Here is a 17,264-nt window from a genome sequence, read left to right as displayed (position 1 = left end):
GACAAATTTTTTTTATTTAGTAATTATAGTAAGGAAACAACAGAAAGCAAAGGTTAAAAAGAATAGATCCAACATGGAGTCAGACTTTGTTCTTCCCTGTTACAAGTTTTGTATTACCATATTCATGTCAGGAACGGTGGCGGTAAGGAGATACCCCTCGTCCAAAGTCAGGAGCAGCTGCTGTGCTTTGCTGGAGCAGCCGTGAAGAGATACCCCATGCCCAAGGTAAGAGAAACCCAAGTAAGATGGTAGGTGTTGCAAGGGGGCATCAGAGGGCAGATACACTGAAACCATACTCACAGAAAACTAGTCAAGCTAATCACAATAAGACCACAGCCTTGTCTAACTCAATGAAACCAAGCCATGCCTGCAGGGCAACCCAAGATGGGCGGGTCATGGTGGAGAGGTCTGACAGAGCGTGGTCCACTGGAGAAAGGAATATCAAGCCACTTCAGTATTCTTGCCTTGAGAACCCCATGAACAGTATGAAAAGGCAAAATGATAGGATGCCAAAACAGGAACTTCCCAGGTCTTTAGGTGCCCAATATGCTACTGGAGATCAGTGGAGAAATAACTCCAGAAAGAATGAAAGGATGGAGCCAAAGCAAAAACAATACCCAGTTGTGGATGTGACTGGTGATAGAAGCAAGATCCGATGCTGTAAAGAGCAATATTGCATAGGAACCTGGAATGTTAGGTCCATGAATCAAGGCAAACTGGAAGTGGTCAAACAGGAGATGGTAAGGGTGAGCGTCGACATTCTAGGAATCAGTGAACTAAAATGGACTGGAATGGGTGAATTTAACTCAGATGACCATTATATCTACTACTGCGGGCAGGAATCCCTCAAGAAATGGAGTAGGCATCATGGTCAACAAAAGTGTCCGAAATGCAGTACTTGGATGCAATCTCAAAAACGACACGGTGATCTCTGTTCATCTCCAAGGCAAACCATTCAATATCACAGTTATCCAAGTCTATGCCCCAACCAGTAATGCTGAAGAAGCTGAAGTTGAACGGTTTTATGAAGACCTACAAGACCTTTTAGAACTAACACCCAAAAAAGATGTCCTTTTCATTATAGGGGACTGTAATGCAAAAGTAGGAAGTCAAGAAACACCTGGAGTAACAGGCAAATTTGGCCTTGGAATGTGGAATGAAGCAGGGCAAAGACTAATAGAGCTTTGCCAAGAAAATGCACTGGTCATAGCAAACACCCTCTTCCAAAAACACAAGAGAAGACACTACACATGGACATCACCAGATGGCAACACCGAAATCAGATTGATTATATTCTATGGAGCCAAAAATGGAGAAGCTCTATACAGTCAACAAAAACAAGACCAGGAGCTGACTGTGGCTCAGATCATGAACTCCTTATTCCCAAATTCAGACTTATATTGAAGAAAGTAGGGAAAACCGCTAGCCCATTAAGATAGGACCTCAACCAAATCCCCTATCATTATACACTGGAAGTGAGAATAGATTTAAGGGCTAGATCTGATAGATAGAGTGCCTGATGAACTATGGAATGAGGATAGGGATCAAGACCATCACCATGGAAAAGAAATGCAAAAAAGCAAAATGGCTGCCTGGGGAGGTCTTACAAATAGCTGTGAAAAGAAGAGAGGCAAAAAGCAAAGGAGAAAAGGAAAGATATAAGCATCTGAATGCAGAGTTCCAAAGAATAGCAAGAAGAGATAAGAAAGCCTTCTTCAGTGATCAATGCAAAGAAATAGAGGAAAACAATAGAATGGGAAAGACTAGAGATCTCTTCAAGAAAATTAGAGATACCAAGGGAACATTTCATGCAAAGATGGGCTCGATAAAGGGCAGAAATGGTATGGACCTAACAGAAGCAGAAGATATTAAGAAGAGGAGGCAAGAATACACGAAAGAACTGTACAAAAATGATCTTCATGACCCAGATAACCATGATGATGTAATCACTAATCTAGAGCCAGATATCTTGGAAAGTGAAGTCAAGTGGGCCTTAGAAAGCATCACTACAAACAAAGCTAGTGGAGGTGATGGAATTCCAGTTGAGCTGTTTCAAATCCTGAAAGATGATGCTGTGAAAATTCTGCACTCAATATGCCAGCAAATTTGGAAAACTCAGCAGTGGCCACAGGACTGGAAAAGGTCAGTTTTCACTCCAATCCCTAAGAAAGGCAATGCCAAAGAATGCTCAAACTGCTGCATAATAGCACTCATCTCACATGCTAGGAAAGTAATGCTCAAAATTCTCCAAGCCAGGCTTTAGCAATATGTGAACCGTGAACTCCCTGATGTTCAAGTTGGTTTTAGAAAAGGCAGAGGAACCAGAGATCAAATTACCAACATTTGCTGGATCATGGAAAAAGCAAGAGAGTTCCAGAAAAACATCTATTTCTGCTTTATTGGCTATGCCAAAGCCTTTGACTGTGTGGATCACAAGAAACTGTGGAAAATTCCGAGAGAGGAGGGAAATCCAGACCACCTAACCTGCCTCTTGAGAAATCTGTATGCAGGTCAGGAAGCAACAGTTAGAACTGGACATGGAACAACAGACTGGTTCCAAATAGAAAAAGGAGTACGTCAAGGCTATATATTGTCACCCTGCTTATTTAACTTATATGCAGAGTACATCATGAGAAACGCTGGACTGGAAGAAACAGAAGCTGGAATCAAGATTGCCAGGAGAAATATCAATAACTTCAGATATGTAGATGACACCACCCTTCTGGCAGAAAGTGAAGAGAAACTAAAAAGCCTCTTGATGAAAGTGAAAGAGGAGAGTGAAAAAGTTGGCTTAAAGCTCAACATTCAGAAAACGAAGATCATGGCATCTGGTCCCATCACTTCATGGGAAATAGATGGAGAAACAGTGGAAACAGTGTCAGACTTTATTTTTCTGGGCTCCAAAATCACTGCAGATGGTGATTGCAGCCATGACATTAAAAGACACTTACTCCTTGGAAGAAAAGTGATGACCAACCTAGATCGTATATTCAAAAGCAGAGACATTACATTGCCCACTAAGGTCCGTCTAGTCAAGGCTATGGTTTTCCTTGTGGTCATGTACGGATGTGAGAGTTGGACTGTGAAGAAGGCTGAGCACCGAAGAATTGATGCTTTTGAACTGTGGTGTTGGAGAAGACTCTTGAGAGTCCCTTGGACTGGTAGGAGTTCCAACCAGTCCATTCTGAAGGAGATCAGCCCTGGGATTTCTTTGGAAGGAATGATGCTAAAGCTGAAACTCCAGTACTTTGGCCACCTCATGCGAAGAGTTGACTCATTGAAAAAGATTCTGATGCTGGGAGGGATTGAGGGCAGGAGGAGAAGGGGACGACTGAGGATGAGATGGCTGGATGGCATCACTGACTCAATGGACGTGAGTCTGAATGAACTCCGGGAGATGGTGATGAACAGTGAGGCCTGGCGTGCTGCAATTCATGGGGTCACAAAGAGTCGGACACGACTGAGCAACTGAACTGAACTGAACTGATTCAACCTAAGATTAAATTTGTAGAATGGAAGCTATGAATCTTCTGTTTGTCTATATGTTCATGATTGTCTCTCTGTATGTGTGTGTGTGTGTGTGTATGTGTGTCTGTGTGTGTTGTAGATGTCTGATGATTTTCTACCTCTGAGTGTTATTGCAAGATAAAATAATGAAACATTAATTACTAAACTAGGTTTGAGGGAAAGTTACATGGCTCAGAATAGCCTGGAGTTAAAACTCCTCTCCAAGTCCTCCCCACCATTCTATGCAAAAGAAAGAACTCTCTCAACTAAAGAAAAAAATGGACACTAAGTTTGATTATGCCCCGCTCCCAGCCAGTCCAACCTCTGGCAGATCTCCAGAATTCGTGCCCCAGCTGTTTAAGAGATAACTACTCTGAACAACCTTGGAGATGAACAGGCCCCCTTAAGACAGTAGATTCCACTCTTAGATTAGTGCAGCAGCTCACTAATCTGACTGCTGCCTCTTCTTGCCTCATTAAAGGTGATCTGTTCCTTTAAAGAGCAGGTCTCATTCTTTTTCCAAACCTCGCCTTCTCTAACTCCCTTACCCTACAAGGTTTATCTACTTTTGGCTTCCTATTGTGTAGAAACAAAAGATAAAGTTGGATCTATTGTAAATATGTTATTGTCACATTGGATATTTTCTATGAAAAAGCACATTTTCCAGGAATTATAGGGAGTATAAATCTGCCAATCCACAGTTTATAATCACTTATTTCTTAGTTTTCACTAGAATTAAAGGTTTCTAAGGGTTAAAAAATTTAATGTATGTAATTGAAACTACTAGAAATAATAAAGGAAACAACTCTGTTGTTTCCTTGCAAGGGAAGCAGGTTATGTTTTTGATTAAGAAAAAATATGTGCGTCCATGGTGGCTCAGATGGTAAATAATCTGCTTGCAATGTTGGAGACATGGGTTCAATGGCTGGGTCAGGAATATCCCTTGGAGAAAGGAATGGCAATCCACTCCAGTATTCTTACCAGCAGAACTCCATGAATAGGGGGGCATATCGGACTACTGTCCATGGAGTCCCAAAGAGTTGGACATTACTGAGCGACCAACACTATGGAGATACATTCTTGTTGAGTCACTAGAGTACTTTTACCTAATCTAAAACTTTTGGTTGTTTCAGAGAGAGAGAATCTTGCCTTGCATGGTCAAGTTGGCTTTAAAAAAGTGTTGCTATTAAAGGGTTTTGGGAAATAGGTTTTTGTATTATATAAAACTAAATTCTAGTTTTCTTTTATCTCCTGAAAGGACAATTTTTCTTGGATTGTTGATCACCTCTTTTTTTTTTTTTTTAATTTTTATTTTTACTTTATTTTACTTTACAATACTGTATTGGTTTTGCCATACATTGACATGAATCCACCACGGGTGTACATGCGTTCCCAAACATGAACCCCCCTCCCACCTCCCTCTCCATAACATCTCTCTGGGTCTTCACCGTGCACCAGCCCCAAGCATGCTGTGTCCTGCATCGGACATAGACTGGCGATTCGATTCTAACATTATAGTATACATGTTTCAATGTCATTCTTCCAAATCATCCCACCCTCTCCCTCTCCCTCTGAGTCCAAAAGTCTGTTATACACATCTGTGTCTTTTTTGCTGTCTTGCCTACAGGGTCGTCATTGCCATCTTTCTAAATTCCATATATATGTGTTAGTATACTGTATTGGTGTTTTTCTTTCTGGCTTACTTCACTCTGTATAATCGGCTCCAGTTTCATCCACCTCATTAGAACTGATTCAAATGTATTCTTTTTAACGGCTGAGTAATACTCCATTGTGTATATGTACCACTGCTTTCTTATCCATTCATCTGCTGATGGACATCTAGGTTGTTTCCATGTCCTGGCTATTATAAATAGTGCTGCGATGAACATTGGGGTACGTGTGTCTCTTTCAATTCTGGTTTCCTCAGTGTGTATGCCCAGCAGTGGGATTGCTGGGTCATAAGGCAGTTCTATTTGCAATTTTGTAAGGAATCTCCACACTGTTCTCCATAGTGGCTGTACTAGTTTGCATTCCCACCAACAGTGTAGGAGGGTTCCCTTTTCTCCACACCCTCTCCAGCATTTATTGCTTGCAGATTTTTGGATCGCAGCTATTCTGACTGGTGTGAAATGGTACCTCATTGTGATTTTGATTTGCATTTCTCTAGTAATGAGTGATGTTGAGCATCTTTTCATGTGTTTGTTAGCCATCCGTATGTCTTCTTTGGAGAAATGTCTATTTAGTTCTTTGGCCCATTTTTTGATTGGGTCGTTTATTTTTCTGGACTTGAGCTGCATGAGTTGCTTGTATATTTTTGAGATTAGTTGTTTGTCAGTTGCTTCATTTGCCATTATTTTCTCCCATTCCGAAGGCTGTCTTTTCACCTTGCTTATAGTTTCCTTTGTTGTGCAGAAGCTTTTAATTTTAATTAAATCCCATTTGTTTATTTTTGCTTTTATTTCCAGAATTCTGGGAGGTGGATCATAGAGGATCCTGCTGTGATTTATGTCAGAGACTGTTTTGCCTATGTTCTCCTCTAGGAGTTTTATAGTTTCTGGTCTTACATTTAGATCTTTAATCCATTTTGAGTTTATTTTTGTGTGCGGTGTTAGGAAGTGATTGAGTTTCATTCTTTTACAAGTGGTTGACCAGTTTTCCCAGCACCACTTGTTAAAGAGATTGTCTTTACTCCATTGCATATTCTTGCCTCCTTTATCAAAGATAAGGTGTCCATATGTGTGTGGATTTATCTCTGGGCTTTCTATTTTGTTCCATTGATCTATATGTCTGTCTTTGTGCCGGTACCATACTGTCTTGATGACTGTGGCTTTGTAGTAGAGCCTGAAGTCAGGCAAGTTGATTCCTCCAGTTCCATTCTTCTTTCTCAAGATTGCTTTGGTTATTCGAGGTTTTTTGTATTTCCATACAAATCTTGAAATTATTTGTTCTAGTTCTGTGACAAATATCGCTGGTAGCTTGATAGGGATTGCATTGAATTTGTAAATTGCTTTGGGTCGTATACTCGTTTTCACTATATTAATTCTTCCAATCCATGAACATGGTATATTTCTCCATCCATTAGTGTCCTCTTTGATTCCTTTCATCAGTGTTTTATAGTTTTCTATATATAGGTCTTTAGTTTCTTTAGGTAGCTATATTCCTAAGTATTTTATTATTTTCACTGCAATGGTGAATGGAATTGTTTCCTTAATTTCTTTTTCTACTTTCTCATTATTAGTGTATAGGAATGCAAGGGATTTCTGAGTGTTGATTTTATATCCTGCAACTTTACTATATTCATTGATTAGCTCTAGTAATTTTCTGGTGGAGTCTTTAGGGTTTTCTATGTAGAGGATCATGTCATCTGCAAACAGTGAGAGTTTTACTTCTTCTTTTCCAATTTGGATTCCTTTTAATTTTTTTTTCTGCTCTGATTGCTGTGGCCAAAAATTTCAGAACTATGCTGAATAGTAGCGGTGAAAGTGGGCACCCTTGTCTTGTTCCTGACTTTAGGGGAGATGCTTTCAATTTTCCACCATTGAGGATAATGTTTGCTGTGGGTTTGTCATATATAGCTTTTATTATGTTGAGGTATGTTCCTCTATTCCTGCTTTCTGGAGAGTTTTTATCATAAATGGATGTTGAATTTTGTCAAAGGCCTTCTCAGCATCTATTGAGATAACCATATGGCTTTTATTTTTCAATTTGTTAATGTGGTGAATTACACTGATTGATTTGCAGATATTGAAGAATCCTTGCATCCCTAGGATAAAGCCCATTTGGTCATGGTGTATGATCTTTTCAGTGTGTTATTGGATTCTGATTGCTAGAATTTTGTTGAGGATTTTTACATCTATGTTCATCAGTGATATTGGCCTGTAGTTTTCTTTTTTTTTTTTGTAGTATCTTAGTCAGGTTTTGGTATTAGGGTGATGGTGGCCTCATAGAATGAGTTTGGAAGTTTACCTTCCTCTGCAATTTTCTGGAAGAGTTTGAGTAGGATAGGTGTGAGCTCTTCTCAAAATTTTTGATAGAATTCAGCTATGAAGCCATCTGGACCTGGGCTTTTGTTTGCTGGAAGATTTCTGATTACAGTTTCAATTTCCGTGCTTGTGATGGGTCTGTTAACATTTTCCATTTCTTCCTGGTTCAGTTTTGGAAAATTGTACTTTCTAAGAATTTGTCCATTTCTTCCACGTTGTCCATTTTATTGGCATATAATTGCTGATAGTAGTCTCTTATGATCCTTTGTATTTCTGTGTTGTCTGTTGTGATCTCTCCATTTTCATTTCTAATTTTATTGATTTGATTTTTCTCTCTTTGCTTCTTGATGAGTCTGGCTAATGGTCTGTCAATTTTATTTATCCTTTCAAAGAACTAGCTTTTGGCTTTGTTGATTTTTGCTATGGTCTCTTTTGCTTCTTTTGCATTTATTTCTGCCCTAATTTTTAAGATTTCTTTCCTTCTACTAACTCTGGGGTTCTCCAATTCTTCCTTTTCTAGTTGCTTTAGGTGTAGAGTTAGGTTATTTATTTGACTTTTTTCTTGTTTCTTGAGGTATGCCTGTAGTGCTATGAACTTTCCTCTTAGCACTGCTTTTATAGTGTCCCACAGGTTTTGGGTTGTTGTGTTTTCATTTTCATTCGTTTCTATGCATATTTTGATTTCTTTTTTGATTTCTTCTGTGATTTATTGGTTATTCAGAAGTGTGTTGTTCAATCTCCATATGTTGGAATTTTTAATAGTTTTTCTCCTGTAATTGAGATCTAATCTTAATGCATTATGGTCAGAAAAGATGCTTGGAATGATTTCAATATTTTTGAATTTATCAAGTTTAGATTTATGGCCCAGGATGTGATCTATCCTGGAGAAGTTTCCATGAGCACTTGAGAAAAAGATGACATTCATTGTTTTGGGGTGAAATGTCCTATAGATATCAATGAGGTCTAACTGGTCTAATGTATCATTTAAAGTTTGCATTTCTTTGTTAATTTTCTGTTTAGTTGATCTGTCCATAGGTGTGAGTGGGGTATTAAAGTCTCCCACTATTATTGTGTTATTGTTAATTTCCCCTTTCATACTTGTTAGCATTTGTCTTACATATTGTGGTGCTCCTATATTGGGTGCATATATATTTATAATTGTTATAGCTTCTTCTTGCATTGATCCTTTGATCATTATGTAGTGGCCTTCTTTGTCTCTTTTCACAGCCTTTGTTTTGAAGTCTATTTTATCGGATATGAGTATTGCCACTCCTACTTTATTTTGGTCTCTATTTGCGTGGAATGTCTTTTTCCAGCCCTTCACTTTCAGTCTGTATGTGTCCCTTGTTTTGAGGTGGGTCTCTTGTAAGCAGCATATAGAGGGGTCGTTTTTGTATCCATTCGGCCAGTCTTTGCCTTTTGGTTGGGGCATTCAACGCATTTACGTTTAAGGTAATTATTGATAAGTATGATCCCGTTACCATTTACTTTATTATTTTGGGTTCGGGTTTATACACCCTTTTTGTGTTTCCTGTCTAGAGAATATCCTTTAGAATTTGTTGGAGAGCTGGTTTGGGGGTGCTGAATTCTCTCAGATTTTGCTTGTCTGTAAAGTTTTTGATTTCTCCTTCATATTTGAATGAGATCCTTGCTGGGTACAGTAATCTGGGCTGTAGGTTATTTTCTGTCATCACTTTAAGTATGTCTTGCCATTCCCTCCTGGTCTAAAGAGTTTCTGTTGAAAGATCAGCTGTTATCCGTATGGGAATCCCCTTGTGTGTTGTTTGTTGTTTTTCCCTTGCTGCTTTTAATATTTGTTCTTTGTGTTTGATCTTTGTTAATTTGATTAATATGTGTCTTGGGGTGTTTCACCTTGGGTTTATCCTGTTTGGAACTCTCTGGGTTTCTTGGACTTGGGTGATTATTTCCTTCCCCATTTTAGGGAAGTTTTCAACTATTATCTCCTCAAGGATTTTCTCATGGTCTTTCTTTTTGTCTTCTTCTTCTGGGACTCCTATAATTCGAATGTTGGAGTGTTTCATATTGTCCTGGAGGTCTCTGAGATTGTCCTCATTTCTTTTAATTCATTTTTCTTTTTTCCTCTCTGATTCATTTATTTCTACCATTCTATCTTCTATTTCACTAATCCTATCTTCTGCCTGCTTTATTCTACTATTTGTCACCTCCAGAGTGTTTCTGATCTCATTTATTGCATTGTTCATTATATATTGACTCTTTTTTATATCTTCTAGGTCCTTGTTAAACCTTTCTTGCATCTTCTCAATCCTTGTCTCTAGGCTATTTATCTGTGATTCCATTTTGATTTCAAGATTTTGGATCATTTTCACAATCACTATTCGGAATTCTTTCTCAGGTAGATTCCCTTCCTCTTCCTCTTTTGTTTGGTTTGGTGGGCAACTCTCCTGTTCCTTTACCTGCTGAGTATTCCTCTGTCTCTTCATCTTGGTTATATTGCTGCATTTGGGGTGGCCTTTTTATATTCTGGTAATTTGTGGAGTTCTCTTTATTATGGAGCTTCCTCGCTGTGGGTGGGGTTGTATCAGTGGCTTGTCAAGGTTTCCTGGTTAGGGAGGCTTGTGTTGGAGTTCTGGTGGGTGGAGCTGGGTTTCTTCTCTCTAGAGTGCAGTGGAGTGACCAGTAATGGGTTTGAAGCTCAGGGGTGTGTTCCTGTGTTGCTGGAGAATTTGCGTGGTATGTCTTGTTCTGGAACTTGTTGGTCCTTGGGTGGAGCTTGGTTTCAGTGTAGGTATGGAGGCATTTGATGAGCTCCTATTGCTTAATGTTCCCTGAATTCAGGAGTTCTCTGATGTTTTCAGGCTTTGGACTTAAGCCTCCTGCTTCTGGTTTTCAGTTTTATTTTTGCAGTAGCCTCTAGACTTCTCCATCTATACAGCACCTATAATAAAACATCTAGGTTAAAGATGAAAAGTTTCTCCACATTGAGGGACACCCAGAGAGGTTCACTGTTTTTGAAGACAATGGTCTGCTTTTCTGATTGCCTCATGTCCTCTGCCAGCCCTCAGAAGTTGTTTTGTGTAGTTTGCTCAGCGTTGAAATGTTCTTTTGAGGAATTTGTGAGGGAGAAAATGGTCTTCCCATCCTATTCCTCCACCATCTTCAATCCTCCTGATCACCTCTTAATAAGAAATTGTAAACAAAGATTTTCCTTACCTTTTAAGTGATTGGCCTAGGAAACAAAGGTTTTATGTCACATCAAGATAAAAACATCTGTGCTTCCTGTTTTTATCAGCTCTTTGATTACTTAAGAAAGCTTAATATTAAAAAGCTAAGTTTTGTTAATAGATATTAAGTATTATGTCATCATAATCTGTGATCCTATTTCATTAAGTGTTTTAGAACAGTTTGACATTTTTGACAAACTTCCCCAAATCAAATTTTACATGAAGTCTTATGACTGCAAACTAACTTGGGAATTTTTCAGAGAGTCTCTGGAACATTCCAAATGGTTTGTTCAACTATCTAAGCTTATTTGATATGTTAAATTACCTAGAAAGCATTGCCGAATAAAATATTATGCAAAATAATATGAAGGTTTGTTAAAAAACTAGAAATAGAGTTACCATATGATCTAGCAATCCCACTCTTGGACACATATCTGGAGAAAAAACTTGGTTTGAAAGTATGCATCTGCCTCAGTGTTCATTTCAGCATAGTTTACAATAGCTAAAACATGGAAGCAACCTAAATGTCCATTGGCAGATGAATGGATAAAGATGTGATACATATGTACAATGTAAAATCAGCCATAAAGAAAAGATTAAATAATGCCATTTGTAGCAACATGAATGGACCTGGAGATAATCATACTAAATGAAGTAAGTCAGGCAGAGAACAACAAATGTATGGTATCACTTAAATGCAGGATCTTTACAAAAAAGAGGAGAGATGCAAATGAACTTGTCTATAAAACAGAAACAAACTTGCAGACTTAGGGAACGAATTTATGATTACAACTGGGCAAGAGTTGGGGGGAGGGATAGACTGGGAGTTTGGAATTGATATGTATACACAGCTATGTTTAAAGTATATAGCTGGTAGGGGCCTACTATATAACAGCAAGAACTCTGCATGGTATTCTATAAAAATCTAAATGGGAAAAGAATTTGAAAAAGAATAGAAAAAAAGTATTTAAAAATATATGACAACAAATTTGATTAAATGGGATTATTGCATGGTCTTGGCTCAGCGGTAAAGAACCAATGTGGAATGCAGGAGCTTCAGGAGATGTAGTTTGATCCCTGAGTCAGGGAGGTCCCCTGGAGAAAGGCAGGGCAACCCACTCCAGTATTCCTGCCTGGAGAATCCCATGGACTGAGGATCCTGGTGGGCTATAGTCCATAGGGTCACAAAGAGTTGGCCGCAACTGAAGTGACTTAGTACATTACATGGTAGAAAGTGGGCAAGACATTTCAAAGTTTATGTATAATTGTTCTTATTGTTCTTATGAGTACAATAAGATCAACAATTGATATTACTTTCCTTACATTTCAAGTAAAAGAGCCTTGCATATTTTTTTGACAACTAAAATGATTTAAATTTCAAAAATAAAATAAGTAAAATTAAAAGGAATTTCCCATGTTTGCTGTAACATATGGGTCATCCTCCCATACTGTTTAACAATGGCTCACAAGCAGTAATAGTTTTATCTTCGAGATATCTTCAGATCACTGTTTGATAGTCAAGGCTTACTTTTTCACTGATTCAAATTGATTCATGCATTTAAAGTTTTTTAGCTATATATTCAACAAATATGTGGCAGATGGCTGTTATATATCAAACATTGTTCTAGGATAGTTGCAATCTATAATACTTAAATATATTCTAATGCTAAATATTTGTTTGCTATAATATGCTGTTGGTATATTATGTGTTTAGTAAATATTTAATATAATTTTAAAGTAAATGGTAGGCCTTCTTTATTTTGTATTGCCATGGGCATGGAAGTGTTTAGAAATTGTGTGAAATTCCTAGAAAGGTGATATGCCCTGGTATAATGTTATCATTTGTAAATCTAGCCATTGTCTTATAATGTATGATGTTCTCTGGGACCATGGTGAAATGGACCACAAATAGGTGATCTTCTCAGTGCTCTTCTCTTTCTGAAAGTAATTTGATGACAAAATTGAGGTTCACACTAAATGGACTGAATCTGAATATCAGGGAAATGTCCTAGCTGACTTTCATGCAAAGGCAGCAACAAGATAATCTATTAGGATTATGGAAAAAGTAGGTAAAATTTGTTCTGCATTTGCAAAAATGACCACTCACTCAATTGTCAGACTTTAGCCAACCTGATGTCCTAGTAACATGGCAATAGTCTGCTTCTAAATTAGAGAAATTAGGATAAGTAAACATCACTGTAAATTAATGAACATTTAGGGCTTGGCCATGGGAACAACAAGACAGCTGTTTGGTTTTTTTCTGATGCATTAGAAAGCCCATTTTCTGGGTTTTGTATTCCTTCACCCACCGTAATGCATTTAAGAAAAATTATTTTCATCTCTAGAGTCCTCAGACCTCTTCTCTATAGATCCTTTGAACACCTGCAATTGGACTTCATTAAACTCCCATTTAGTATGGGTTGATAACTACATCAATATATTGTTATTATTGTACATATAGCTTCGAGATGAGTTAAAGCCTTTTCCTGTTACAAAGTTAATGCCATCACAGTGGCAAAGAAAGTAAGAAAGTGTTTTTTTCTAGTCTGTGGTAAATTTCCAGTGATCAAAGCACCCACTTTACTGGGAACTTATATGAGTCTTAACGAAAAGTCTGCAAATATCCATGAATTATTACTGTCCCTCTCACCCTCAATCATTAGTCAAGGTCAAAAGAATTAAAAAACTGGATAAAGCACAATAAAAATTAATACATGGAATTAAATGAACTGATGAGTGAGATTATAATTTTTATGACTTTGTGTTTAAAATAGTATAGGTTCTTAACTTTTTTCCAGATTTAAAGAAATCTTTACAACTATCAACACTTTGGTAAGATATACCTTTACATAAAGAAGTAAAACATCTATATTTTCTCCTACCTTGTTCCTCAGAATTCAGAAACTCTTAGTCAGTATTCTTATTTTCATATTCCTTGTCAAACAAATTCATTTTACTGTGATTATCTATGGTTAAAATAAAAGATAATTGTACAGAGAAAAATTATGTTTGAACCTTTTTAGATATTAGATTCTAGTCTTATTTGTCTTTGAGGTCTTGTTGTATACCTTAAATTGGACTGAAGTTTGAATTCTAGTTTCCTCAAGTATCTGGTTACAATTCACCAAAGCAATGTTAACAATTTTCACCCACTCACTCAGAACAAAGACACTCATGTAACTCCATTGGAAAGGACCTTGCAAGTGCCCCACTGATCCCACTACTACAAAACTAGAAGGCTGTGAGCCTTGGGTTCATATCTCACAGCTAAAGGTTTCACATAACACCTGTAGGAATTCTGGAGACCTCTGAATCAAATTGATGAGAGGAGAAATAGACATTGAGGTAGACGCCTTTTGTCCCTGATGACAGATCAAGACTTCATACTTCTACTGAACATGAACGCTTTTCTTTTCTTTCTTTCCTTTATTCTCACATTGTCCTAGAAAGACAAGACCTTTTCTTCACCCCCACATTCCCATGATGATCTAGGTCAGATTTGCCCCTCCTCACTAAGAGATTTCACCAGAAGAAACTTCTTTCCAAATCATAGAATGAATTTATCTCAAGCTAGCTAGGAAATTCCTCTTTCCATAATATTCTCCAGGGAAGAATACTGGAGTAATTTGCCATTTCCAGGCAACTCCAGGGGATTCTCCAGACCCAGGGATCGAACCCATGTCTCTTATCTCTCCTGCACTGGCAGGTGGATTATTTTCCACTAGTGCCGCCTGGGAAGCCGTAGGAAATTCTCTTCCCAAATACACTAAAAACCTGACTAATCCCTGGATTAAACGGGTAAACACAGAAATTCCCAACAGTAAATCTAGTCCCTGATTAGGAGTAAATACAAATGAAAATATGATCAGAAATCACTCATTGACTCTTATAGACATTGCACACTCCATTGCTAAGAAAATCGTCGCCCCCAAAGCATCCATAGACTCTCTCATGAAAGACTCTCATGAGTTGTTCCTCATGATAGGATTTTATGTTGTTGTCATTCATGTCCAACCCTTTGTGATCCTGTAGATTATAAGCCTGCCATGCAGCTCTGTCCATGGGATTTCCCAGGCAAAAATAGTGGCGTGGGTTGCTATTTCCTTCTCCAGGGGATCTCCCCCTACCAGGGATCAAACATTGGCAGGTGGATTCTTTACCACTGGGCCACCTGAGAAATCCCAACAACAGGATAGTTCTTGGTTATCTTTTAGCAAAGCAAGGAGATGTCTGTGCTGTGGCCAACATCTTGTATTGAACCCGATTGAAAATTCTGGGGAAGTTGAAACTCAATTACATAAGATCATCGAGCAAGCCATTGGCTTAAAAGGATGACCTTCAATAAGTAAAGTTGCTCAGTCATCTCCGACTCTTTATGACCCCATGAACTGTAGCTTACTAGGCTCCTCCATCTGTGGAATTTTCTAGGCAAGAGTACTGGAGTGGGTTGCCATTTCTTTCTCCTGGTGATCTTCCCGATCCAGGGATCGAACCCAGGTCTCCTGCATTGTGGGCAGACGCTTTACCAACTGAGCCACTAGGGAGACCACTAAGGAAACTTCAATAGGGTCTTCTTTAATTGGTTAAGGTCTTGGAGCTCAGGGAGTCCCTGATAGTTCAGTTAGTAAAGAATCTGCCTGCAATGCAATGGCAACCCACACCAGTACTCTTGCCTGGAAAATCCCATGGACAGAGGCGCCTGGTAGGCTGCGGTCCATGGGGTCACTAAGAGTCAGACACGACTGAGCATCTTCACTTTCACTTTTCACTTTCATGCACTGGAGAAGGAAATGGCAACCCACTTCAGTGTTCTTGCCTGGAGAATCCCAAGGACTGGGGGAGCCTGGTGTGCTGCCGTCTATGGGGTCGCACAGAGTCAGACATGACAGAAGCCATTTAGCAGCAGCAGCAATGCAGGAGACCCTGGTTTGATCCCTGTGTAGGGAAGATGCCCTGGAGAAGGAAAAGGCTACCCACTCCAGCATTCTGACCTGGAGAATTCCATGGACTGTATAATCCATAGGGTTGCAAAGAATCAGACATGCTGAGCAACTTTCACTTCACTTCTTGGAGATCATAGCTCTGAAGCCCACTCCAAACTTTTGGAATTATCCTGTGTATCTTCTTCCTGGCACATTTTATCAAAACGTATTTTATCAAAAGCTTTAAATGCATTTTTGTAGCTGCTGACCACTAGACATGATCTCCATAATACTGGAATGTCAAGAAAAAGCCAAGACAATAACTAACTTAAAGATTGCAAATCTGAAGCCCTGACCTGAGAATATCACAGGTATTAAACAAAAACATCATGGCCTAATGATACTACACAAAGGATCAGAAAAACCTGTAAGAACTATAGAGCAGTAGCTGAGAGTGGCTTTAATGCTGTCAATTTAGATCACATTTCTCAGGCAGAGAGTTTGATCAAAGGTAAGAATTGTTAGAAAGAAATAACAAGGCCAAAATGGAGTCACTTGCCCCATATGACAGCAAAACAATGCTTAATTGCAGTTTTTACCCATCCCAGAAATGTGACCTTGAAAAGATTCAATCTAAAATCTCCTGATTAACAGGAAATAATCTGCATGGTAAAGACCCCTGCCTTTCCATTTCCCCAAAAGGAGATGGCCTGGCCAGAAACAATGCTTTCCTTTCCTGTGCTCATGACTTCTTCCTCCACCCTTGGAGCAACCCCTTGTGTGTGTGTATGTGTTAGCTGCTCAGTCATCTCCGACTCCTGCATTGTCTAGATGGGATGCTGCCCAGTTTACGAGTCAAATAAGACCAATTAGATCTTCAAATTTACTCTGTTGTTGTTGTTTTTTTTTTTAATAAGGCTTAGCTTCCTCATCATAAATGGGGACAGATTGGGTGTTTACTTAATAAAGATGTTATGAAAATAGTCAGATGATTTAAGTATTTATCCCAAGACCAGACACATAGAAAGCACCTGGTATATATTAGATGCTATTATTTTAAATATCAATTTAATACTACTGTGCCCAATGAGGTACTTTCTCTAAACCTTGGACATTCATTCAGTGATGGTAACAGGGACAATAGAGAAAGATAAATTGAATAGGAACACTTGAAATACAAGAAAACATTTCTAGGATCTTATTGTATTAAAAACTAGACTGTAAAATAGACATTTTCCACAAAAAGAGATATGGGTGAGAGAATCAGCTGGAAAGAGAGGCACCAAGAAAGAATAGATGTGTCCCTGGTCAGCAAAGAAAACATTGGAAGTATGATATAAGAATAAGGGGGCAGCTGAAAGTGAATGAGGTAGAGGGATTTCTGAGGCCAGCTCAAACACATTAAAATAATAGACTGTTGAAATGCCCTAGGAGGATGTTACAAACCAGAATGTAAAATTTTGGACTCTAGGCAACAAAATATATTGCAATAAAGCATTTCTTATTCTGCTTCTAGTACCTGAAATGCCTGCTGCTTTGTTAACTGCCCTTTGATTTAAAATTATGTTAGTGATATTTATTCCTTGACCTAAGGAAACAAAAATTTAGGGGTTATTAATTTGAAAATTATATGAGAGAATTAAGTTTAA

Source organism: Budorcas taxicolor, chromosome 3 (assembly GCF_023091745.1).
Source record: "Budorcas taxicolor isolate Tak-1 chromosome 3, Takin1.1, whole genome shotgun sequence".
Classification (NCBI taxonomy): domain Eukaryota; kingdom Metazoa; phylum Chordata; class Mammalia; order Artiodactyla; family Bovidae; genus Budorcas; species Budorcas taxicolor.
Note: the sequence above shows the minus strand (reverse complement) of the source record.